The 27,576-nt window shown below is 40.5% G+C and overlaps 1 long non-coding RNA gene across 4 annotated transcripts; it reads right to left on the reverse strand.

Moving 5' to 3' along the window:
* Positions 1 to 1,379: 1,379 nt before the first annotated feature.
* LOC123575735 lies at positions 1,380 to 26,495 on the reverse strand. 4 transcript variants are annotated; one of them, XR_006700964.1, is made up of 6 exons: positions 26,089 to 26,495; positions 22,600 to 22,755; positions 15,418 to 18,368; positions 14,794 to 14,876; positions 6,097 to 6,176; positions 1,380 to 3,106 (listed from the first exon to the last, which is right to left on the reverse strand). It is a non-coding gene; the product is annotated as an uncharacterized LOC123575735 (long non-coding RNA). The 4 variants fall into 4 exon arrangements; XR_006700965.1 differs by having other exon boundaries at positions 1,380 to 3,109; XR_006700962.1 differs by having other exon boundaries at positions 6,097 to 9,013.
* Between the last annotated feature and the right edge of the window lie 1,081 nt (positions 26,496 to 27,576).

Below are 27,576 nucleotides of genomic sequence, written 5' to 3' on the forward strand. Positions count from 1 at the left end.
AAAACCAAACAAAATAAAATTAGGGTCAAAGCAAAAATAGTACCAGGATTAATATATCGGGATAACCTTAAAAATGCTCAATCATCAAAGCTTCCTTCTTTTCCCTTGTGATATAAATATTTGTCTCTCATAATTTGTGAACCCTTGAGTTAAAACTTGGATCCCTTGGAAGGTAGTGAGGACGGACCAAGGGTTTACCCCTTTCTCAGCGAAGAGAGTAGAAGGTTTCACAATAGGAACCTTGATAGGTACATATGATAATTCTCAGAATATTGAATTTATCAGGACATCCTGTTCTTTGGTAAAATAAGGCTTTCCTGACACAAATATTCTTGACCTTGGGAAAGTATTTATGATTGTTATGTGCAAAAGGATGTGTTTTTGTGTTTGCATCTGTGAAATGAGAGCAACGAATGATGCTAGGAAATTGTGGGAACATAATTCATTGGTGGGAGTGCTTCCAATATTTTTAAAGGCTCAAATTGGCATTAGAGGATAACATGAGAATTTACCTTAACACCACTTAAGTCTTAACAAAGGAAGAATGACAACTCACTTAGGAAAAAGGAGTTTCTTTCAGAACACAGGAAACTGAGTCAGAGAAAAATCTGTGCCTCAGATTCCAAGTTTCAGTTTTTTATTTTTATTTTTTGTGGGTTTTTTTTTTTTTTTCATGAATGAGATCATTAGGAAGTAAGGGCATGTGAATGGCAAACTTTCATTTGAAGGAAAGGTAATGATAAGATGGGTAAAGGCATATAATTCAACCAACGGTCCCATTTAGTATTAAAGTATCAAAAAAAAAAAGGAGGGGAAAACAAATCAAAATAAGCAAGCAAAATATCCAGCAAACAGACAGACAAAAACCAGAAAACCGTGTAAAGGCATGGTTCTAAACATAATAGTAGGATCAAAATAATCCCCAAGACAGTCCTTGGCAGGCAATGAAGAAACAGGACCACGGTGGTTAGGTGAGGAGTCTGAGGCCCAAAAGATCATATCTACAAGGGCATCAGCCAAATGTGAGCCTCCCTTGGTCCACATTGACCATAACTTCTTTTGACTTGGAAATGGGAAATTAATGTCTAAGGTGCATTAATTTGTATAAACTCTAAACCCTTGCTAAACAAAAACCCTCACCTGGTGCCATTGGAAAGATGGTTAGTTCAATGAAAAACAAAATGGCATTTGCTTTATAATGATTCTGTTTTACAGTTAAATTTCCTAAAATATATTGCTTTGTATTAAGCCATTCAAAACCATCATGCTTTTTGGGGGGCAGTATCAGGAACTTCCAATTGTTAGTGACACAGGAGGGCCATTGGCCTCTTTCCCAACTATCATGACCAGGTTGCAATGGAAATAAGTCTAAGAACCAATTCTTTCACACATATAAGCATTTATTATCAAACAGGTGTAACAGTTTATAAACTAATGAGTAAACTCAAAAAGTGTCAGCCCGCTGTCCTAAGTGCTCTGACAGCAAGATCCCCTTAGGATAAATGCAACAATATTTCACTGGCAGGAGTCAGGCAAACAAAAAACCTAGGAATCTACAACTGTAAATGGGCTATTTTGGAATCTATCTACACCTCTGTCTATCTATCTGTCTATCTATCTATCTATCTATCTATCTATCATCTATCTTTCCTTTAGAATCTAAAGTTCCATTCTGAAGCATACAATCTAGGTTTAATGGATTCTTATACCCTATTCATTTAAGCTTGGAAAGGCCTATAAAATGTGACATATCCTAAGATGTAGAATAAAGTCATCTAATGCAAACGCATATATACCATGCCATCTCAACTGAAGCACTTCAAATTACAAACAACACTGGAAATAACGCAAATGCCCATGAACAAGAGACAACGTGTTATATTCACACAATGGAATAATCCAGGAATGAAAAAAACCAGATGACTAATGCCTGCAACAACATGGATGAATCTCAAAAACACTACATAGAACTAAAAAAGCCAAAAGTAAAAAGTGTTTTCTGTATGAGTCCATCTATATGGAAGTCCAAGAACAGACAAACTGGTTCACAGGGATAAAAGTCAGAATAGGGTTTGACTCCAGAGGAGAGGATGACAGACTGGAAAGAAATACACAGGGACATTTTGGGGTGATGGCAATATTCCATATCTTGATCGGAGTGTTAGTTACATGGATATCTATCTACCTGTCTGACTAGCTAGCTAGCTAGCTACCTAAGTACCTATCCGCATATGCATATATGTGAGTCCATTCAGGCTGCTATAGAAATATGCGATGTATATAACAATACCACAGACCGGGCAGCTTACAAACAACAACTGTATTGCTCACAGTTTTGGAGGCTGGAAGTTGGAGGTCAAAAAGCCAGCTTCTGTGTTGTAGACTTCTTGTAGTATTCTGGAAGATTCAAGAGGCTAGGGAACTCTGTGGGGTCTCTTTAGCACTAATCCCATTTGTGTGGGTTCCCCACTCATGACCTAATCACCCAACAGGCTTTGCCTACAAATATCATCATCTTTGGGGTTAGGATTTCCCCAAAGAATTGAATTTGGGGTTGGAGGATACAAGCATTGCAGCCATAACAATACACACACATACATATACAGGTGCACATAAGTATACATATACATATACATATACATATACATATACATATACATATACATATTATATGCTGAATACTTAAATAGACAGGTAACGATATTGTGATAAAAAATTACAAATGATATAACACCTATCTCTTCCCTGACTAAAACCTCTGGATAGCTTAGAGGTTACCATTTTATTAAGGAAGAAAATATTCATTTGGTCTCTTGAAAGTAGTAACAGTAATTCTTGTCCCGTACTAAGCAGTTCCAATGGGGCAGGTGTTACAGTAGCTAATTGCCCTATATAATTCAAATCACTGAATTCTCCCAACAACTTCATGACATTAGATTGATCATTATTCCCATTTTATCATGATGAAATCGACACCAGAGAGGTTGAGTATTTTTCCCAATGTCACAGCCTAGCAGGTGGCAGTGTAGTTCAATAGATCCAGGTGAGTTTTTTTAACTCCGGATTTTTCTTAGTGCCATCGTCACAGCTCCACGTGACTCCCATGCTACTGAAAGCAAGAGGAGGAAACTGTTAGAGAAAAGTTTTTAAAAGGTAGACCAAGAGATGAAGTCAAGGGTAAAGGCAGAAAAGATTGGCACTGAAACAGGCTCTCTCTTTTTTCCTGCATTGTAATAAATGACCTCTCCTGCCAATTTCAAATTGCTAGACAATATTTTTTTTATTATTTAGAAGGACATCAATTCTGACAGGAGATGAGTTTCCATCCTAGTGTTACGGACCACTTCTAACATGTTCAGCTGATTGAGTCACCACGACTTTACCCTTGTTCAATTTAATTCCAGTTTTGATCTTTCCCAAGATGTTTTACCAAAACTCATACTAAAATCTCTGGTTAATATTACAATCCAGTCTATAAAAATAAAATCAAGTTTGCTTTTTTTTTTTTTAATTGGGGCAAATTCCTTTTAAATGGTAGAGCACAGGAAAATATCCAAATAAAGGAAAGATCTCACCATTTCCTTTATTTATTCTCACATTATATTTACTAAACGAGCTTCATTTTGAAAGACTTCCCAAGAAACTAAGCAAGTGGGCACATGGCCTAGACCAGTCCCCAGAAGTCCAGTTCTGTATGGGTCAATGGCAATCCTTGGGTAAATAACTTGGTTCCGAACTTCTCTAAGGAAGAGATGGTCCCTGGAGTGGTCATCAGTGCTTCTTCAGTGGAAGCGAACATTTGTGATGTTTTTAAAGAGGTATTTTCAAAAGGCTTGGATTTTTTGAGTAGGTTAAATTCTACATCAAAGACAATTGCCTTTCTCTGCTGTTCTTTGCCTACTCCTCCACATGCCCCTTCTTGCACATACAAATCGAATGCTCACACACACCCCTACACACATTCAGCATTCTGAACCAAACTGCGTGTCCATAGGGACAACTGAACAGCATTGGAAGCACCATGTGCAGCTCTGAACTGACAATTTATGCCTGCAGGTGGCTGCTTGCAAATGCAATTAGGCCCTGCTCCCACTGGGAGGGCTCAAGTACACCTCATTAACTGGGCCAAGACTGTATTAATACTAGTAATTTTCCACCTGCAAGAAAAATGGACAGCTTACGCCAAGGGAAGTGAAATATATGGCCAGGTGTCTAGGCCATGTACCCAGGGCTATTTTGTAAAGACAAGTATTCAAGCCTCAGTCCCTTACGTTTACATGGAGTTGGATCATCTGAGGCTCATCAACAGAGGTCTTTCTCAACAGAAAAAGAAACTCCTGTTCCTGCCTGGAATTTTGAAAAGTACAGTGTGTGGTCCTCTCAAAGTAAGATGTTTACAGTTTAGTGGGGGGAACATAGGCTTTGTTTGTAGTAAGACTGACCTATGTTCTGATCATATCTTGAAGATGTTAGCTTAATGATGAGTAGCAGAATCAGATTGCTTTATGCTAGTCTCATACTTTTTTCTCAATGTACCCAGGATCCAGGGCATAAAATCAAATGAATGAATGTCACGTCCTAGGAAATTAATAATTAAGGCCTTGGCCAGTTTCATTTAACCCTTTAAAAAACAGAGGTTTATAAAGGCAGGTTATGTTATTTTGAAAAAAACATCTTAGAAGATCTTTCTGGGATTACAGTGTATCCTGAAGACATCATTCTCAGATATAACATAAAGAATGTTTATTATGATGAGGATTTCTGGCTCATAGAAGTTGTATGTTTCTATTCTATGTCTATTAGCTGGAAAATAAAATTTGAAATAAAAATCACTGAGATATTAATCTCAAGTGATTCCTAATGTGAGTCAGAAAAAAAAAAAAAAGCAGGTGGCTTTGAGGGTAAGAGCTGGGACAAGAATCAAGTTCTTACTGCATGGTAGCAAGAGGGGGAGAAAAAGGCTCCAGGGATAATGTGGAGCATGGAAGGAGAGAGGATGGTGACTCACTCTAGTACACAGCCACACCCAGGACATGAGTCTGCTAGGTGACAAAAATGAGCAGTCAAGGCTGGGCCAGTGCAAATTTCAGATCCACCTGCGTTAGAATCGTAGGCCATCAAGTTCTCTGTTAAGGCAGCATTTTAGCATATTGAAGAGTTCAGTCTCCAGATTTAGACGGCCAGGATTTGAATCCTTGTCCCATCACCTGCTGACCATGTCTTTTGAAAGTTACCTGATCCATCAAAGCCTCAAATGGCGTCACTTGCAGGTTGATGGCAGGGGTTAAAAAGTCCGTGCCAAGTGCTTGGCAAAGAGTAGGTACTCAATGTTCGTTAGCTCTCAATATTACATCCTGCTCATTACCTGAATCTTTGCTCTGAACTATAGCTTGGCTTAAAAAAAACACCCCTAAGCAGTGTTCCAACATGTTCCAAAACAAGAAAAAGATGATGAAGAAATATCTATAAGAAAATGAAACAAGAGGTCTTGGTCCAGCCAATGCTATGCGTTCCTTTAAATCAGTTTATCCATCTCCTATCTCCTTTCTACTTATTTTCAAGGCTGAGCTCAATTCACCTTGACCTTAATAAAGCTCCAGCACCTAAAATCAGAGAAATCATTCCCCCTTTCTCTAAATTCCCAAAATGCATTGTTTCTGTCCCTACTTGCATCACTTAGTTCTTTCTGCTTGGTACTGTGGTTAATTGCATTGACCATCTCCCCAGCTAATTTAGGGAATTCTTGAGGACTCATCTCTGATTCCAAATAGAGCCTAATGCTTTCAGCACAGCAAATAATGTTAACTGTGCCTATTTAATTAATATTGAGACCAGAAAATATTTTTTTTCTTGGACAATAAGACACTGAACACACACACACACACACACACACACACACACGCAGGTAACTTATTGTAGTTCAGCAAACTTGTCTCAAAAGTGAAAATGTACACATAGCTTCACTGGACAATGCAATATTTTGAAGGGAACAATGTATTATTCTAATCAATGAAAGACACAGAGGCAACTCCACCCTCTTCCCAAATTTGTAGCCTTAATTAACCTCACAGAATACATCAAGGAAGGAAAACAGACCAATAGTCCTGCACATAGAATCCTATTGCGGAGAGGAAATTCCTGTAGCTCTCTGTAATAAATGAAAGATGGGAATCCACCTGAAAAAAAAAAAAAACAGTTGAAACACAAAGGTAGTGATGAATTTTCTGTAATTGCAAATGTACATATTTTAACATATGTTTATATTAAATATATTTTTTAAACTTCTGTCTCACAAAGGTTATCGTTACAAACACCTCAACAAACACCTACAAATTCCCAGTTTATTTAAACCAAAAACTGTAGGTCTGATGTTTGAAAAATATTTCAAATCTCTCTCTCTCTCTCTCTATCTCTCTCTCTCTCTCTCTCTCACACACACACACACAGTATATTTTAAGTGCACAGAATGATCCAAAATGTACCACCAGTCACCACTAGTACAAATTTTTCTCTTGCTCTGTAAGTGGAATTTAGGTTATCTTTTTAAGTCAGTGTTTGGATCCAGAAAGGCTTTTCTTTTTAGTCTTAAGAAACAATAATCAATTCCTTTAAGAGAGAAAAATGTGTTTTTCCCAAATATGTTGCACAGAAAAGATAAGGCAGCTTCTCCCTGGGGAGACGGGAAGAACAAACAGTGTTGTCAACACAGGAAGGCTGCTGCAGAGGTGGACACATCCCCCTGCCACCCTGAGTAGAGAAAGCCAGGAAGTAAGGGCTGTTTACTTGGGAACTGCCATGAGAACCAGGCGGCTGCCCCAACCGCAAGGGGGGCAGAAACAACCCAATCTGGGAAAGGCTGTGATCCCGCCAGGGCTTTCTCCCATCCTCCGCAACATGATCTCTTTCTGAACTTGGGACTGCGGTGCTCAGGAAGAAGCCACCATGCCTGTCCTCCCCAAGACACAGCTGGGAATTGGGCCAGAAGAACCTGACAAGGATTTAGGATGGGGAAAAAATAAATAAATAAGACAAAACTCTAAGACTCTTAATTCAGACTGTCTCTAGGGAGAAATGGCTTGGGTGGATAATCTATGTGGCACATTGATGCTGAGTCAATTGAACTGAGCAGGAACTATGTTTATCAGGATTGTTTCCATTGCATAATTCCATGTTAGCATGGGCCACAAGAAATACATATAGTGGCATTTGGAAATTAAGCATAAACCATATTCTTTTAAAGCTCTGAAGGTCAGCACATACACAAGTGGGTTTGGGCAGAAGCCAGGCACATGGGCCCTTCAGGTCCCCAAACACAGCCCCTTTTAGCTTCCCAGCTCCCAAGCCAATGCGTGCTTAGCACCGCGAGGAAGCACAGGTTTCTCCGGTGGGTTGTTCACATCATTGAAGCTGGAGGCTCGAGACACAGGCTGCTGGGCCCTTCAGTTTGTCGTTGGGGATTCCAACTCATCCTCTTGCATTTGTTTGTCTTTTTTTCCCCCTCTCCTGCTTCACGTCTGTCTTTCCTTCTTGACTGCCTGCCTCGCTGGCTTCAGACTCCGGCCGCGGTGTTAGAAACAACAGCTGCCCATAAACCTCTTAACCTCCTCCCATAACTGTGAATGGTTAAATTTCTGTAAAAAGACAGTTTATTCTATATCACTCCTAGTGGTTCTTTTTCTCTGGTCAGACTCTGCCCGACACCATCTAAATTCCAGAAGAGAATTTACCAGTGTTCTTGGTGCTGGGCTTGACCTGGTTATTTACCAGATGATTTGATATAAGGCAAAATGGAGCTCTTGAGCTTTCGGATAAAATTAACTCATGAAAACATAATTACAGAGTTGAAGAATGGGACAGGAGCAGATGGCAATAAACTCTATTCTAAGGCAATGAAACCGACAGCTGAAAACCTTGAGAATTCTGGATTAGATAACGTTGCAAGGAATGCATGTTCATTTAATATGTATAGACCTCTATATATTTATAAACACACATATGAGTGTATATACACACACAGAAAGTTAGAAAAACAACATGTTCACTAGCAAACATCTCCATGGGACTCATTTCTGTAAATAAATATGAATTGATAGGCTGCCACAGGAATACTGAAATGTGAACCTTTAATCCAGGCTGGCTTGAAGAAAATAACATTGCTCTCTGTAACTTTGAGAAATAAGAATGATTGGCTACAGTGTTTCATATATTACTTGTTTATACTCCATTTCATTTCCAAAAGTCTTTGAGGGAGCTTCCAAAATAAGTACACTAAAATAAAATAACATAACAAAATAAAATAAAACAAAACAAAACAAAATAAAATAAAATAAAATAAAAACAGATGATGAAAGCAGAACAGAGGAAAAATATGACTCAAAATATGAAACAGAGCTAGTCTGAAGCAAAATTTAAATAATGTACAAATTTAAAACAATACAAGCAATTAATTCCTGTGCGATTGGGTATAACAGGTAACAGCAGCAGGAAGGCCTGAAAAACAAATGTAGGGTTAGACTGAATTAATAAAGATTTAGTATCCTGTATGTGGAAATTGATCATTTAATTTTACTGTATATTAATCAGGTCCTTTCTATAATATTTATTCCATTTATGGTTCTAGGTCCTAAAAGATTCAGGCAATCAGGAAAATGTTCAGTGAAGATTACCAAAATAGTGAAAAGACTTAAAATAGTGCCTCGGGAAGAATGGCTGAAAAAGCTGAATGCTTTCGACCTAAAGAAGAGAGATTTTATGAGACAGAATAACTGTTTTCAATATAAAGAGCTCCTACATGGAATAGGGCAAATTTGAAACGAATTGCCTGGGGATGAATTATAAAGTGAAAGAGTTAAAGGTAGAGGAAATAAGTGTATTCTGAATATAGTATGGATATCCCAAAAAATGTAAACATGAAATAAAATGTTTTGAGAGGTTTTGAGCAGCGGTCTTCAAGGAAGTCAGGCTCCTCCTTTCTGGGGATGTCACCAAGAAGAGGCAAACACTGGGCATGAGGCTGAAAAGAGATGATGTCAACAGTCATTTCCTGTCTTAATCCATATCATAAACACCATCCCAGGACTGGGAGTACATGCTCTTTCCAAAAATCAGAGGTCAAGTCCTTACGGCTTAAGAAACAGGACAGAGCCCCAAAATGTGAATACTTGGGCGCTTTGTTCATTTGTCTGGGGAGCTGACAAGCTACTGGGACACACCTTTTACTCAGTGACACCCTCCCGATTCTCCTTGATGGCTGCTTCTACATTTTATAATCCTTCCAATCTCCCTCCCTAGATTATCCACTAGAGGTTACCCAAACCAGTTCCAACCCACAGATAGATATGCTTAACCCTACCTGGAACTAATAGTTTTAAAATCAGTTTCTAACATTTAAAAATAAGAAAAAATGGGGCACCTGGGTGGCTCAGTCAGTTTAGTACTCAACTCTTGGTTTCAGCTCAGGTCAGGGTCTCATGGTTCATGAGTTCCAGCCCTGCATCAGGCTCTGTGCTGACAGCAAGGAGCCTGCTTGGGGTTCTCTCTCTCTTTCTCTCTCTCTGCCCCTCCCTCTCTCACATTCTCTCCTCCCCCTCTCTCAAAATAAATAAATTAAGTTAAAACAATAAAATAAAAATAAGGAACATTCACACAAAAATGCCTGACAGTTAGTCTTGAAAAATAGAAAGATCTGGGACTACTGAGCCCTCTTTCCTGTGTGGCATTGTCATGACCAAAGCCAAATTTTATTTCCCCTCTTTATATGAAACTTGGGTCTCCAGTTTACCACCACCCCTGACTGTCTAGTGCATTTATGTTAGCTACCTGGCCCTTGCTTAATTTGCAATCCTTGCCATATATTTTTCAACATTTATTTATTTTTGGGACAGAGAGAGACAGAGCATGAACAGGGGAGGGGCAGAGAGAGAGGGAGACACAGAATCGGAAACAGGCTCCAGGCTCTGAGCCATCAGCCCAGAGCCCGACGCGGGGCTCGAACTCACGGACTGCAAGATCATGACCTGGCTGAAGTCGGACGCTTAACCGACTGCGCCACCCAGGCGCCCCCCTTGCCATGTATTTTGAACACACTGGTAGACATTTTTCTTTTTGACTGGGAAACTTTTAGTAAATGTTTATATATATTCTTAAGAATGTCTTAGCTGTGTTCCCTAGAGATTAGAGCCTGAGGCAAGGATTAAGTGCTGATGCTTTATTTGAGAGGTGCAAACCTAGGGCAACAAGAGTACAGAAAGAGGAAAGTGAGAGACGAAATCACAGGAATCAGCTGCTAGGAGATGTATCATGTCGCTGGGCATAGCACTGACCTTGGCAGGTGCAAACCCTCAGCCCTGTGAGATGTCACAGGTCAATTTGTATAAGAAACTGTGTTATCACAGGTGGAAGAAAGAGAGGGATTGACTCTTTCCCACCTACTGGGTCCCACTGGTCCAAGTTTGTCCCATTGGAAGTTAACCTCTCTATGCTTCTGAGTTATATGATCTGGTCCCTTCCATGGCTTCTATCATGCCAGATTTATTCTCTGAAGTGCAGGTTTTTTAACCCTATTCTAAAAATGGGAGGAGGAGACAAGAGTTCCAGGTGTGTGACTGGTGAGGCTAGCTCTACAGTAGTAGCCAAGGGCAGTGCAAGTAGGTACTTGGCCCCAGGTGGTAGAACTCACCATGGACGGATCCGAATGGAATCAGTCAGCCACTGAGGAAAAGCAAGTGAATGAGAGGCATTGGATAGTGATGTTGAGAGAGTCTAAGGCGGGCGTCAACCAGCTATGGCCAATAGGCCCAATGTGCCCTGCCATTTGTTTGTGTATAGTCCATGAGCTAAAAATAACTTGACAGCTTTTAAATGGTTAAAAAAAAAAAGTCAAAGGAAGAATGATATTTCATGACACATGCAAATTATATGAAATCCCAATATCAGTGACCATAAATAAAGTTTTATTGGAACACAGCCACAGCCATTCATTATGGATTATCTATGTCTGCTCTCAAGCAACAGAGACCACATGGCCTGCAAAACCATAAAATATTTATCACCAGACCTTTCAGAAAAGGTTTGTCAATCTCTGGTCTAAGGAAGCCCATTTAGTGTATCTGAATCAAAAAGCAAAATGCAACATTCTCAGCAAAATGCAATAGGGCTGTAATTGCTCAAAAATTATGGTAAAAGCTACTACAATTTACACACGCCTACTTATGTTCTCATAATTGTGAATGTAATTGCACTCCCATGTGCAATCCAAAGAGCTCTCCATGGTTAATGTCCCATGATCTATTTATTGAATCACCTACAAAAAGGACAAAATAACTTATATGGGTTTAACCCAAATAGCAATACTGTAACTATTCCAGAAGAAAATAATCTCAGGGCATTATTCTTACAGATGACCAAGAAAGAGAAGTAATATTATTTATTAAGTTTCTAATTCAAGTCATATGTTTTGAATTTAAAAATCCTACTTGGAAAAAAAAAAAAAAAAAGCGCGCACATGGAGAAGCCACCGCCCTGAGCACGTCCTTCCGTACACATTAGCAGGCACACTGCTTCCTGCAGTTATTATCTGAGCTGAATTAAAGGTCCACAGTGTGCCAGCTCTGTGCCAGGTGAAACGATACACAGCCACAGTAATAATAGGACCAATTTTGCTGACAGCTAGAACACAGAAGCAGTCTCTGTGGCTGACTATATTAAGAACTCCAGACAAAGAAAGATTTTGAGCATTTAGAGGATATCTGGTATTCGGGGATTAGCTAAAATGCTGTTTATTTACTCAGAAGGCATCCACTGCAAGCCTATTGTGGACTAGATGCTGGGGGAGATGCTAAGGGTAGTTGAACACACAGGACACAGCCCCCGCCCTGGCACCGGGGGTATGATCAACTAGCGCTCCAGCCCCCATGACCTGGATGCTGTAAACTATGCATTCCCTCCCAGAATAGCCCTCTCTGGGGACCTGGGCTCCCAGTGGAACAGCATCTAACTATTCTTGGCTCCCCTTCCCGAGACGAGCCTGACCTCTCATGGCAGCTGGAGAGCATGAGTGGCTGGAGTCATGCAAGCCTCTCCCAGGGTATGTGCCCCCAAGCCAAGCCTCTGCAGGGCCTGGGCTCCGGGAGGCCTCCTTTGCACAGTCTGCCTCTCAGAAGCTAGTTTGGGACAACCACGTGTTCTTCCGATCTGTCTAAATGTGCATATTCCTCAGGAGTCTTAGAGGACCTTGGACTATGAAGCTGGGGCTTGATTTATTTATGCGCTTTAAGAGCATTGGGCTTCTTCCTTTCTGATAGGACTGACTGGGCATGGTCAGGGGTCTCTTTGAAACAGCCACTTGACCACACTCTGTGTATATGATAAAATGTTCTCAATACTGACTCTAAGAAACAGTGTTTTTAAAAGTACTTTGGTATGAGGCAGCGTGGGGTAGAGCACACATACGTGCTCTGTGATTACTCTGCCATTTTTGGCCACGACACGCACATCATTATTTACTCAGTTCTGCTCTAAAGATGCACGAAAGCCGTATTCCTGTGTGAACTGGAGGAGGAATTCTGTCACTTGAATACACTGAAAGCAGCTTATCTTATTATTTCATAATTTAAAGAAAATTATAGTCATGACATTATGGAAAAGGCAAAACTCCAGAGACAATAAAAAGACCGGTGGTTGGAGCACACGAGTGGCTCAGTCGGTTAAGCGTCTGCCTCTGGGTTTCGGCTCAGGTCATGATCTCACGGTCATCAGATCGAACCCTGAGTTGGGCTCTGCACTGACATCATGGAGCCTGCTTAGGATTCTCTCTCCCTCGTTCTCTGCCTCCCCCCACCCCTTCTCTCTCTTAAAAAGAGGGAGAGAGAGAGAGAGAGAGAAGATCAGTGGTTTCCAGGGGTTAGGAAGGAGGGAGCGATGAATAGGCAGAGCACAGAGGAGTTTTAGGGTAGTGAAAAAAATTTGCACGATAGTATAATGGTGGATACATGACATTGTACATTTGTCCAAACCCATAGAATGTACAACACCAAGAGGGAATCTCCATGTAAACTCTGGACTTTGGGTGATAATGATGTGTCAATGGAGGTCCATCAATTATAACAAAAGTGCCACTGTGGTGGGGGAGGTAGAGGAGGCTGTGCCTGTGGATGGGGAGGGAGTAGATAGGAAATCTCTATGCTTTCCTCCCCATTATGCTGTGAACCCAAAACTGCTCTAAAAAAATAACAGTAAAGAAGTCTTTAAAAAAAAAAAAATGGTGGTAACAGAGAACATTGGATGAAAACGAACTGAAGAAATGTAAAAAGAGGTTTCCATGTAGAAATAAAACAACATCTTTGTTTAAAAAACAAAAAGCTTTTAAAATGTTTATTTATTTTTGAGAGAGAGAGAGAGAGAGAGAGAGAGACAGAGCATGAGCGGGGGAGGGGGAGAGAGAGAGGGAGACACAGAAACCGAAGCAGGCTCCAGGCTCCAAGATGTCCGCACAGAGCTGACATGGGGCTTGAACTCACAAACTGTGAGATCGTGACCTGGGCTGAAGTCGGATGCTTAAACGATGGAGCCACCCACGTCCCCCAAAACAAAATCTTTCTAGGAAACAAAGCCTTTGCCTTCAATTATACATTGGTGTCTCATGTATAACTGAATAAGTTTTGGCCACCTTGGGCTTTAGTGTGCTTATTTCTAAAATGGCAAGGTAGGATGAGGCTGCTTGTCTATGAATTTTTGAAGGCTAGACGAGTGCTTGGTATACAGAAGGTACTCAATTATTAAACTTAATTTATTGTTAATTTGATTCACTGAAGTTAATCCAGCTCTAATCTTCTATGGCTGGTCTTTTGAGTCCAGAGTACTTTAGGCTAAGCTAGATTTTTCTTTCAGTTGACTGTTGTGCATGGCTTGCCTGCTGGACTCAACTCTTGTCTTTCTGCTTCTGTGTCTTAATTGCCCCTCTGTGGTTTACTGCAGTCCCAGCTCACCAGGCTTCTGACCCATTCCAGCTGCAGGATTTCAGACAAGGCCACAATCTTGAGCCCAAATAAAGCGTTTTGAGGAAAACATTTCCTGGTGTTTTACAAGGATTCTATACACATTCTGCATCCTGCTGAGTGAAGCTTTATCGCACAAACCACTGGGAACAGGAGGACCCTGATTGGAGAATGGGAGAAGCATCATTCTTTCCCACATCATGCCAAGAGTGTCAGAGGCAAGGCTTTCATATGAGCCTTTGGGAGAATACGTAAGTAAAAACCTAAAGATATTTGCAACAGATTCATATTTTATACTGCAGGGTAGGCTCTAAGCAATAAGGCAAAAATCATGGATAGTCAAAATAACATTAGAGAATATCCAAGACTTCCCATAGCTTCTAGTATGGTATAAATTCAACAGATGCCTTCCACCCCCAGCCCTTTAATTCTCAGCACTGAAAAAAAAAAAATCATTCTTTAGTTGAATTCCAGAGTGGACAATTGGCTTGCATTTAGGGGATGGGTTATGTAAAAATATGCATATTATTTTAAAAAGCACAATTAGGGGCATCTGGGTGTTTCAGTTGGTTAAGTGTCCGACTCTCAGGTCATGATCTCAGCATGGTCGTGAGATTGAGCCTTGCGTCCGGCTCAGCGCAGATCCTGCTTGAGATTCTTTCTCCCTCTTTCTCTCTGCCCCTTCCCCTTTCATGTGCGTCCTCTCTCTCAAAATAAATAAACTTTAAAAACGTAAAAAATGAAAAGCAGAATCATACTCAGTTAAACAATATATTCTCACTATGGGATGTATGCTTACCCTGGGTCTTAGACTCATTCCGTGAAATGACAAGTGAAAAATGAGCTGTTTTCCTCATTTTCTTTTTCTTTTTCTTTGCTGACCTGTAAGAGTTGGGGTTTATGTTAAATGTATACATTATGGCACTCCCCTGTACCTATAGGAAACCTAACATCCAGCCTAAATGGGGTCAGTACACAGAATCAACTGGAAATGTGTCTGGGGGCCCCTGAGACTAGGCAGAACCTTCAGTCTGATAGGTTCCAAAAGCAGGAGAAGCAGGGTGCTGAGGACAGGAGATAACCAGTGATGGGTGCTGGGCTCATGCTACGAGGGATGATGTAGGTCATCAGTTCAGAAGGTCCAGCACTGGGTATGAGAAGCTGTGAAGCTGGGCCTGGTGTAGAGCCAGAGACTCCCTAACCCCAGAGAACAAGTATGAGAGATGGGTAGGCCCTGTGGATTCAGAGCATCCTTAAGTGAATTCGAATAAGGTACTACTTTGGCAGACAGCCCTGCCCCAAGGCACACGGCTCGGCACCAGCCTGTGGACCAGACTCCTGCCCCACCCCCAGACCCCTGCCCAGCACTCTTGTATAGTGCTCGGACTGTGCCACGCAGTGGCCCAGATGATGAAAGCCTCACCAAAGGGGGAGCGATGGTCAAGATCTGTCTTAATCCTCCCACTTAGTGAAACCAAGTTGGTCTCAGGGCTTGGGGCGTCTCAGCAGGTGGGGGCTGCAGAGCTCTGAGGCAGGCCGCCAGGTCTCTCATTCTGTGCACTGGGCTCCAGAACAATCCTTTAATCCCACCAACAATCCCTGCAACAAGAAACTCGGATTCTCCTTTTATTTAATTAGAGGACCGTTTTCTCACGAGCATTCGGCCTGATTTGTTAATCCCTATCGTTCAGCATGTAACTGCGTGTTCAGCACTGCTCAATGGTAGCAGCGTCATTTGGGCTTGTGCTGCTTCCTTTACATTTTTTAAATCCTTTCCTTAAGCGTACATGATTCATTTTATTACGATGCATGAAATCAAGGCATTCCAGGAGGCACTCTTGTGGTTATGCGTTCTTTCTGATAGTTGTTAAGACACATAGAGAAGACCTTGCCAAACCAGTTAGAATACCACCAGGCTGACTCAAAAGTCTTGCAGTTTTTTTTGTTTGTTTGTTTATATTTTAACGTTTATTCATTTTTGAGAGAGAGAGAGAGACAGAGACAGAGCGTAGGCGAGGGAGGGGCAAAGAGAGAGAGGGAGACACAGAATCAGAAGCAGGCTCCAGGCTGAGCTGTCAGCACAGAGCCTGAACGGGGCTCGAACCTACAAGCCATGAGATCATGACCTGAGCCGAAGTTTGATGCTTAACCAACTGAGCCACCCAGGTGCCCCAAAAGTCTTGTGGTTTTGAGCGATGGCCAGAGCTAAGACTGAGTCTTGGAGATGCCTGCAACCTTCAGACATTTACTCATTGAAAAGTAGACCCATTTTGAATGAATGAAAGAGTAAATCAAGCATTTAGTACCACACAGCAGCAATCAGATCCTTTTTCTCCCAGTTATCTTGATGTTCTCTAGACACCCAGATACATTCTAGAAAAAGCTTTGCAGGTTTTAGGAAAATTGAACATAAACTACCATGGGGCCCGTTCATCTCATTGGCCTTCACTGTGGCACTAGGGGCCGGAATGATGGCATGCAGGCGTGTGTGAGCGCAAATGAAAAGGGTGGAGCTATCATTTGATGTTGAATGTCACACAGTGGCCTTATCCTAACTTTATGATTTCTACCATCTTCCATCCTTAACTCCCTCCCTTCCCCCCAACCCTTACCCTTCAGCCAAAAGGAATTCCTTACTCACTCTTCCCCACTCAGAGCCAGGCTGTTCCACACCCTTGCCTTTGGCCAGTGTTGTTTTCTTCTGCCTCATCTCTGTTCCCAAGGCAACGAGAATGACAAAAATGTCCAGTAGGCTAAGACTTATTTACAATTGCAACACTGCATTTAATAGACATGAAGTAAGATTGTCAGCCACACCCTAGTACGGTCACCATCTTCTCCTCTCAGAGAGCAAAATACTCAAATACACATTTACTCTTTTTCAACAGCTATTTACCTGGCACCTATTATGTCGTAAACATTGTTCTGAGAACTGGAGATATAGAACTGAACACAAAGCAAAACCCCTTCATTCACCAAGGGTCCCGAATGAATCTTTCAGTGTTTTACTCTCTGAAACACATTTAGTTCCCCATTATAACACTAAAAAAATACACCAAGTTATACAATTAACCTTAAGTCGTTCCATTGATAGCCAGAAACTACTTATAGTTGACATTCTATTCATTTTATACATATATATTTAGGTGAAGGGAGTGTTTGCAGAATGTCCTCCAAAATTCTAGTTAAATAGTTAACATTGCTTTCCATTGTCTGTAGGATAACTGTATACACTTTTAATTTTAAAAATAAACATGTTTTGATTTTAAAAACTGAGCTTTAAAATATTTTTCACTATTCAAAATTTTAAATAAAGTTTTCTTTCTGGTTTTTTAATAAAACACACATATAGAAAAGTACACAGAACGTAATTGTGAAGTTCAATGAATCACACAATGAATTTCTCAGAGCAAATGCCAATGTTACCATCACTAAGATGTAGAGAGAGAATATTACTGACACCCCCAGAAATATTGCTTATGTCTTTTATCAGGCAAAACACCCACCCTTCTCCCCAAAGTTAACCATGATCCCAGGTTCTAATACTCTTGTTAAGTTTTACTTAGTTTGGAACTCCATATAAATGGAATTCGAAAATCTATAGTCCTTTATGTCTGGCTTCTTTCTTGGTCTCAACATGTTTGTGAGATTAACTCATGTTATGGCACGTGGCTGTATGCCATTGTATGAATATGCCACAACTGATTCCCCTATTCTACTCTTTACCTTGTTGACTCTGGTATGTCAATTATGCCCCTGTGCCTAGGCTGAATTGATCAAAGTATGGTGTGTGTATGTATTTTAACTACCCTAGATAAGATGCTTTACCAATCATTTGCCTTCCCTAAGCACAGTAAATTTTCTTCATCACCTCATCCCATACTTCTCAAAAGTCTATTCCCATGCAACAGCACATAGTTCAGATTGATTGGAAATATGCTTCCACCCGAAGAGGGGTCCCATTTGTGGTTTCTAAACATCACGTATTCTCACCCTGTCTTTTAGAAATCTCCAGCTCTTGTTGAGTCACCGCTAACATTCTACACGTGTTCTCTTCTCATAATGTTATCATCTTTTTGTTACATGGACCGCTGCCTGGTCAGAACTCAGCAGAAGGCAAACAAATAAAATAAAAAATACAAGATACAAAATAAATCACCTCAGCAGGCTGATGATTAAACACAGGCTGGTCACTGGGCAGCCATGCCTGCTAAGGCCACAGGAGTGGATTTAGGATACCTGCTGCCAACGAAGTTGAGCACGACCTCCCAGTGTCTTCTTTATGAAGCACCCTGAGGAAAAGTCCCCGTCAGAGCCTTGTTCCCAAATCAGCTATCCTTTCCCTGGGCAGTTGTCTGTCTTTACCCTAAGGAGCTAAAAAGAAAAAAAAAATGTTTAAATGTGGTTTTCAGAATACGCGAAGCCAGATTTATGACTCCAGAGTGCATTTTTCGTCTTATCTCCACCTACATCTTAATGCCAATTTTATGTTCTACCTCTCTCCTTTTGCCCTAATTTTAACTTGCAATGATGTGTGGCATTGCCACACATTGAACTTCTGAAATATATATCTGGAAGAAAGTAGAGTATACAGTTACTAGGGCGTGAATCGCCTCTATTACTAGTTTGGTTACCGAATGTTCTTATGATTCAGAAGCACCACCATCTTGACCAGGACACAGGTGTGAGGAATGGAGAAGCCATATTCTATTTGCAAATTTATCATAGTCTTTTGGGTTTAAAAGATGTTATTTTCTCAATCTATCACAATCTTTCAAGTTTTAAAATTCCATTTTTTTTCCCCATTTAGGGATTACTTGATAACTTAGGAGAAAAATTACTAAAAAGTAGGTTTTTCTGAACATTTTAATGCTTCTGCCTCTCATTCCATATTACTGTCTGTTACAGAAAGATCTTTAAGATATTCTATTTAAACAAGAAAAATAGGGGATACCTGGGTGGCTCAGTTGGTTGAGTGCCCAACTTCAGCTCAGGCCATGATCTCATAGTTCATAAGTTCAAGTCCCGTGTTGGGCTCTGTGCTGACAGCTCAGAGCCTGGAGCCTGCTTCAGATTCTGTGTCTCCCTCTCTCTACCCCTCCCCTGCTTGTGCTCTGTCTTTGTCTCTCTCCCTCAAAAATACATAAACATAAAATTCTTTTAATTTTTAAAAAAAATTAAAAAAAGAAAAGAAAAATATGACCCTATATTTTTATTGCCTTGAATAAGCAAAAAGTATTTCTAAGAAGATACACTAGTAACTAATAAGAATAGTTACCTGTTTGGGGGTTGGTGACTGAGTAAATGAAAGAACAGATAAAGGTGAAAGTTTTCACTGACTTTTTCTTCATATTTATTGGGTTTTGGCATAGGTTGGCATGTTTGGCAGATTTGATAAATTCAAAAACTTAAATAAACAACAACAAAAAAATCATACACAAAATGAAAGCACCTCTACCCCAATAAAACCAAAACAATTGTCACAAAACAGCATATTTTTATGAAGCAGTGTTTTTATATAGTAACAATCATGAGAGTTGAGAAGTAGATCAGGGATAATTATATCAACATGCCAAATAATACAGTAAAATTATACACACACACACACACACACACACACACACACACACACATATCTATATATATCTTCAAAGGGAAGGGAACGAACTTGCTGCCAGCCCTTATGGAGCAAGTAGAACCAGACTACCACCATAAAAACTAGAAAGCTGGAAAAAATACATGTAACATCTTTTAAACATTGGGCTACAGGAAAAAGCAGGACATTCTCCTTGAGACAAAGAGACTAATGGTGGGAGCCCTAGAATTACCACAGCTCTCTGCCTCATAGCATATTCCAGACCACCGTGCAGGGAGGGCAATCCAAGTATATTACGGCATTTGGACTGAGCTAAGGAAACGGAGATGAGAGGGGGGAGGCTGGGGCAGCTGGAATCTGCGGAGCAGAATGGAAAGGAGGAAGCCGTGCAGAGAAATAGCTCCAGAGGTCTACATAAGGGTCTTGAATGCGTTGCTGAGTTCTAAGCCACATAATATATGGTGAAAATCTATGAAGCTGGGCAAAAATGATTGGAGATCTGGAAACTGACGCTTCTCTGGAGATCTCACAGAGCTGGCAGAAGTCTGCAATTCTGGGAAACCAGTGGGGAGGGTCCTTAGTGAAGCCGTGAAGCCGGGGCATTCCGTGGAGACCGAAGAAGAGTAAACGGTATAGTAATAGAAGTAAACCAGTCCTAGAGTAAAGGCTACTTGAGGCCAGCTCTGTCCTGTAGAACTTGCTACATTTATGGAAGTGGGTTGCATTTGTGTTGCTCAAAGCACTTGCCAAAAGACATTGGTGGCTCCTTGAATACTCAAAATGTGGCTCGTGTGACTAAGGAAATTAACTTTTAATCATATTTAGTATTAACAAATTTATTTATTTATTTATTTATTTTATTATTTTTTTTTAACGTTTATTTTTGAGAGAGAGAGACAGAATGCGAGTGGGTTGGGGCAGAGAGAGAGAGGGAGACACAGAATCCGAAGCAGGCTCCAGGCTCTGAGCTGTCAGCACAGAGCCCAACACGGGACTTGAACTCACGAGCTGTGAGATCATGACCTGAGCTGAAGTTGGATGCTTAACCGACTGAGCCACCCAGATGCCCCGTATTAACAAACTTAAATAGCCACATGTGGCTCATAGCTACTACCCGTTAGCCACAACCTTAGACTCACTATAGCAACATTACAAAACTTGAAAACAAGCTTCAGAAGGATCAAACTGATTCTGAAGTCACTTAACTTCCTTTGAGAACAAAGTCTAACACTCTTTTGGAAAAGACAACAAAATAGTCGATCACGGCTCACCTGTGTGACAACTAGCAGACTGTGGAGGTAACAGGGTTTGACCTCTAAGGCTAGATCAGGAAAGCATTGGAGCCTCCACCTTAGTCTCTTAGACCTCATTAAGAAAAGCCTGCCGTGTTGGGGAAACTGAGACCTCCCCCACCCTTGGGCCACCAAAACCCAGCACCAACTTGCGGGTCATGTGGTTGGGCTATGTTGAAACAGATCCGCTGACCCCAGTCATACTCTCGGTTAACTGCAGCATGAGGGACTTCTAACCACAAGCTGATGAAAAACTCTGAACCAGGACCGGTCAAGCCACTCCTGAATTCCTGGATCACAGACACTGTTAGCAGTATAAAAATATATTTTTTGCTGCTTTCAGCCCCTAAGTGTGAGGACATTTTAAGAAACACAGTATCAAATAACTAAGGCAATTGGGAATTATTCAGTGACAATATATTTGACAACCTAAATGAAAAAATTACAAATTCCTCCAGCCGTACAAATAATCACAACTGTCACAAGAAAAAATAGAATATGTGAATAGCTTCATATCTATTAAAGAAATGGAATTTGTAATTAAAGTGTTCCCACAAAGAAATTCCAGGGTCTGATGATTTACTTCACTGGTGAATTCTATCAAAGTGTTAAGAGAAAATTATATAAATTCCATACAAACTCCTCCAGAAAATAGAGGAGGAAAAAACATATCCAAACTCATTTTACAAGGTCAGAATAGCTCAGATACCATATCCAGGAAATACATTAAAAGAAAAGAAAGCCAGACTAATGTCCCTCAAGAACATAAATTCAAATATCCCTAAGAAAATATTAACAAATTGAATCCATTTATAAATAGGATAATGTATCATGGCCAAGTGAATTTTTGTCAGGAATGCAAAATTGGATTAACATTCAAAAATCAATTAATAGAAAATGTTCTGAAATTAGATATTGGTAATGGTTGCAAAACCTAATGAATACACTAAAAATCACTGAATTGTATACTTAAAAATGATGAACTTTAATGGCGTGTGAATTATATCTCAATAAAGCTATTATAAAACTTTCAATTAGTGTAAATCACCAAATTAACAGAAAAAGAAAGAAGACTCAAGATTATCTTAAAAGAGGACTGAGAAGTATTTAGCAAAATTCATCCCCCATTCATGATAAAAACTCAGAAAAAAAACTACAATTAGAAGCTCAACCTGATAAGATCTAACAAAGAAACTACAGATAGCATCATCCTTGAAGGTGAAATCCTGAATGCTTTATTCCTAAGATCAAGAACAAGGCAAGGATATCCACTTTCCATTTCTATTCATCATTGTGCTACAGATCATAGATAAGGCGACAAAAATAAATAAAAGGATGAAGTAAAACTGTCTTTATTCACTGACAACATGATCATAGAAAAAGCCCTAATATGATCTACCAAAAGGAAGCTACTATAACTATTTCGCTATTTTGCAAAATAAATAGTCAACTCACAAAAACCTACTGTGCTTTTATACATTAGCAGTGAACAAGTGGAGATTGAAATTGAGAAATAAATTTTATTTACAACAGCAAAGACATCCACTTTTAGCAGAATGAGACAGACCAGATTTACCCTTCCTCCCGAAACAATTTTTTTTAAAAGGACAAAGTACATAAAACCAAAGCGTTCAAGATATTTGAAATCAGATAAAGAAGGGCGGTGATCCCCGAGAGACAGAAGAAAATGAGATGAGTCATAATGGCTTCATCTTACTGTCGTCAGAAGAGCATTTCCAGGCTGTACTGAAGAGACGGGGCGGGTTGCAGGGAACCCAGGGAAAGGACTCCCTGAGTTAAGGAGATGGAGTTAGACGTCCAGAAGAACCATGGCAGACAGAATTTACTGGACAGCCTACTGGAGTGGAGACAACTGCATAAAGAGAAAACATAGGATTTATGCAGGGTATATAATAGAATACTGCTCAGTGCATGCGAGGAAACTACCAGAAGCCAGGAAAGAGTCACACAAAGAATTAGAGGTAGTAGTTCCCAGCACTCACACAGGTCTAGAAACTGTGCCATTTCCCACCGGCCAGAGTGGAAACGTTCCTGATTCCTGGGGCTTTGGGTAGATGGCCAATGGGTCTTGCCCCACTAGTGCCTTTCATCTTCCTGCCCAACAAAACTTGAGAGCCAGACTCTAAAAGATCAGACTGTTTCCAAGGAACTTCATTGCAATCTCAGTACAAAGCTTACAGAGATATATATATATAGGAATACAAAAGTATCCAGCTCTAATAACATAAGTTTTACAGCAGCTCAAGGTCAATAAAAAATTCCAGGCATAACCTGATGGAACATTATGCGGGTATGAAAAAATGTAAAGACGAGGGAAATCTCTTTGAATTAATAGCAAGGGATTTCCAAGACATAGCTTCAAGAGAAAAAAATGCTAAACCTTCAAAAATTGTCTGCAGTATGTTAATACTTTATGTAAGAAAGGCATGTAAGATAATATACCCATATCTCCTCATTTGTCTAGCAGTGATTTTCTGTTTGCTACATTTCTGAAGGAATTTTGGGAAGATAAACTGGAGACTAAGAAAATGGTTAGCGACAGGAGTTTGTGTGAAAAGTTTGGGAATAAAGAAATGACGGAATAGGGTATCAGGGTTGAAGAAGGAGTTACGCTTCCTTGAACATAACTTTTGGTAGAACTTAGACTCTTAAAACCATAGTAATGTTTCATATATCCTTTACATACCCCCAAATTAAACAAATAATTAAAAGCAATCAGGACATGTGGGTAACTCAGAGTGGAGTGCAAACACTAGCAAATGAACCTGACTATATTACAAACAAATAACATACCCACACCTAAGGGCATGGGAAGAAAAGAACCATCCAAAGTAGCTATGGGAACCTATACCTTGATGATACTGTAAGGCTAAAGACAAAAATAACTGTACATAAAAATTATAACCTAGTCAGGAACTAAGTTTTTGCTTTTGTTTTTAAACAGTGGTAATGTCTAGCAATTCTGAAATTACTTCATGATTATAGTGGGAAAAAAAAGTGAATAGATCATAGATAATGAAAGCCAGGGTTTCTTAATGTCAGAAAAAGAATTTATAAATAAGGAAAAAGGGAAACTAAAATAAACCCTACGGGGGGGGTGCGTGGGTGGCTCAAGTCAGTTAAGCATCCGACTTTGGCTCAGGTCATGATCTCACGGTTTGTGAGTTCGAGCCCTGCATTGGGCTCTGTGCTGACTGCTCAGAGCCTGGAACTTGCTTTGGATTCTGTGTCTCCCTTTCTCTCTGTTCCTCCCCTGTTTGTGCTCTCTCAAAAATAAATAAATTAAAAAAAAAGATTAAAAAAATAAACCTCATGGTATAAACTTAGAATCAGAGATAGAAGTATTAATGTATGTCCATATAGATTTTTAATGTATGTTCATATAGATTCATAATATATAATATGTACATATGGGTTAAGTATACATACATAAAAAATCTAGCTCTGTCTGCCTGAAGGTCAGAGCAATGACTCCCCAATAACAATGAGAATACCTAACACCCAGATACTGGCTCTAAACACTACATTCAAATAAAAAGAACCAGAGCTCCTTCAAGAGCGATTAATCCTAGGGGTGGAGCATTGTAATATCAAGTGACCCAGTGACATCGTGTGGTGCCAATATGCTCAGAAAGTCGGTGGAATCTTGATAATAGCACACAGGAGCCCACTTGAAGGAGGCCTTAATGGCCCCAACTGGGAAAATATTGACAACAAAATTTTAGGAACAAAGCTGGATTTTAATCCGTGATTAAACATCCATGAGTCCGTAATGGTAGACAGATAATGAAACAAATAAATAAATATGGGAGAAGACACAGCTCTTCATCACAGGAGTGTCCAAATTAATAATAAATGGAGAAAGGACCGTAGAAATAAATGATGCAGACAAGATTTGGGGAATATTGGTTGCTACTCGCCCCAGTATAATTTGCATACAATAAAATGCCCCATTTTATGTGTACAGCTTGATGAATTTTGACTAATATACACACCTATGGAGCCATCACAAAAATCATGATTTGGAATATCTCTATCGTGCGAAGAAGTTCACAGCGTGCACGTTACAGTTCATCTGTCCTATCCCTGGGTCACGACAACCACTGATCTATTCTCTGTCACTGTGCATTAGTTTGGCTTTCTCTAGAATTTTAATTTATGTTACTCTAAAAAGCATTCTGACCTAAATTGTAAACTCAATGAATAAACTCCAAGAGATAATACAGAGGTTTTCTTGGGGCCCCTGGGTGGCTCAATTGGTTAAGCAAGAGACTTTTGATTTAGGCTCAGGTCGTGATCTCACAGTTCATGGGATGGAGACCCAAGTCAGGCTCCACACTGAGCCACTGAGTGAGGAGACTGCTTGGGATTCTCTCTCTCCCTCTCCCTCTCCCTCTCTCTGCTACTCCCCTGCTCAAGCTCTCTCTCCTTCTCTCTCTCAAAGTAAATAAATAAACAGTTTAAAAAACCCGCAAAGCTTTTCTTGTTTTTTTTACATTCTCTCAAAACACAACATATAATATCTACGTCTCAAGCCGGACTTCATTTGGAATGAGATTCTCCCGGTATTAGTGAGCCCGGGGAGAAAAACACAGAACCTACGACATGTTGTCCTGCAGATGAAATTTAATATTGGACCTATTAGCTACTCCCTGCCCCAGGCCTGGAAGGACAGTCAGAGGAGATGTTGTAGCAGAGCTAGATTAAAACCTCTTCCAAGACTAGAGTTGTCTGGAGAGATTGGGACCACGCAGGGATGGCTGTGTCTCCCTTCTCCCCCCCACCTCAGTCCTTCCCGTGTCTCCTGGTGGCTGAGTGTAGTGGAAGCAGGTGGCAGAGGAGTCCAGGAGAGGCGGCGTGGTGGGTGCAGCCCCTACAGCAGCAAGGAAAGCAAGGGAAAGCAAGGAAAAGGGTTTGAGGGCAAACGGGCAAATGACCAGGCCACTCCCAATATGAATTGCTTCTTCACCTTCAGTGTTGAAAAAAACGGAAGGGAAAATGGGCTAGTATGGAAGGTTTGAGGTTCTAAATATTTTATCTTGACCTTCTCGAGCAAGGAGAAAGGGGACAAATCATTTCGTTTCAAAACGCCTCCCAGGGGTGTTTTGTAAAATAGTGAAAATATGCCAGGAACTTATCACAGCGCCAGATGAACACGAAGTAATCTCTGTGCTTGAAATCTTACCTCGGAGGGTCATTCCATGTTGAGTAGAAAATGAAGCAAATCCTAAGTGAAAAGAGAACAAATATTTTAACATCTGAGCATTCCTCTTTGTAAAATTAAATAAAGCAGAGAGACTGATAGAACAACAGCCAAGGCATTTATCTTTTAGAAACGCCGAAGTCTCACTAAGCAAATAATAAGCCAGAGAAAGCAAACATTCATTTTCCTGCTGTTTCAGGGTGTGATCCTGATTCTTTCGATTCAGCATATTTGTGAACCGCCTTGCCCTCTTTCCTGCATTCTCTCGAGTCTTCCGTCCTTGCAGGATGCTGTTCTTTCACACATGTTGTTCTTTCTTAATAAAGTAATAGCCGACACAATCTGCCCTCTACAGTGTAATTATGTTAGCCTGTTGTTATTGATTCTGTTGCTAAGGTCTGAGACTCTGCTAATGCTCCACTGAGGGAGTAGTAGGAAGTGGGGGAGGGGAGAACATGTTCTTATGAGTTTCCCATAAACCAGATGTTTTCTTTAACTCTCACATCTTTAAAATATTTTCTCTTGAGAGAGGGAAAAAAAGGGAATAGAACAAGTTTCGGATGCCAATTCTTATTTTCTCAGCATACCACAAGTACACACCCGCATAACCGAGGGCGCAGAATCCGTGTCTGTGGGTACTTGTGTATCGGTTCCTCATTTGATAAGCTACACATGTGATGCAAGTCAAACCTGGCTCTGCAGTTGACTGTGTATTCTTCTCCTTTTCCCCATAACTCTCTTTCAATTGCCATTGCTGTATTAATGCACTGCCCTTCCCAGAGTGGGGTAAAACAACAATTTCGTCATTTCGCAGGTTTTGTGGGTTAACAGTTTGGCTAGGACTCAGGGGAGACTATCACCTGGGCTCAGCTGGAATGGTCCCCCAGAATATTGCCTCTCCAGCATGGCAGTTTCAGGGCAGTAAGGTTTCCATAGCAATTGGTTTCTCCCAGAACAAGTGTCCCAAGAGAACCAGAATGCTGAGTGGCCTTTTACGATCTATCTTTAGACATCCTGTAACCTCATTTCCACTATACCCTATTGCAGTAGCTCTCAGTCAGGGGCAATTTTGCCCCCCACAGGACGTTTTGGTTTGTACAAGTTGGGAGTGGTAGGGGACAAGACCAGAGGCATCTGGTGCCTCAAGCCCCAGCTGCCGCCAAACATTCTACAGTGCACGATCCTGTCTGTTACGATAGCCCCCCCAAGAGTAAAGAAGCTGTCACCCCAAATGCCAATGGTGTCAAGGTTGAGAAACCCTGCTTCATTGGCGGGGGCAGCCACAGCCTGCCAGAGTGAAGGAGAGGGAACACAGATCCTGATTCTCAATGAGACAAGAGTCAAAATACTCTGTGGACAGTTTTAAAAACTGCTACAGAGCTAACAATTTACATGTTTTCTCTAACAGAGAGACCAAGTTTTCTAGTCACTTAATTCATTGGCGGTAGATTCTAAAAAGAGAGAAGAAAG

The sequence above is a fragment of the Leopardus geoffroyi genome, chromosome C2 (genome assembly GCF_018350155.1).
Source record: "Leopardus geoffroyi isolate Oge1 chromosome C2, O.geoffroyi_Oge1_pat1.0, whole genome shotgun sequence".
Lineage (NCBI taxonomy): Eukaryota > Metazoa > Chordata > Mammalia > Carnivora > Felidae > Leopardus > Leopardus geoffroyi.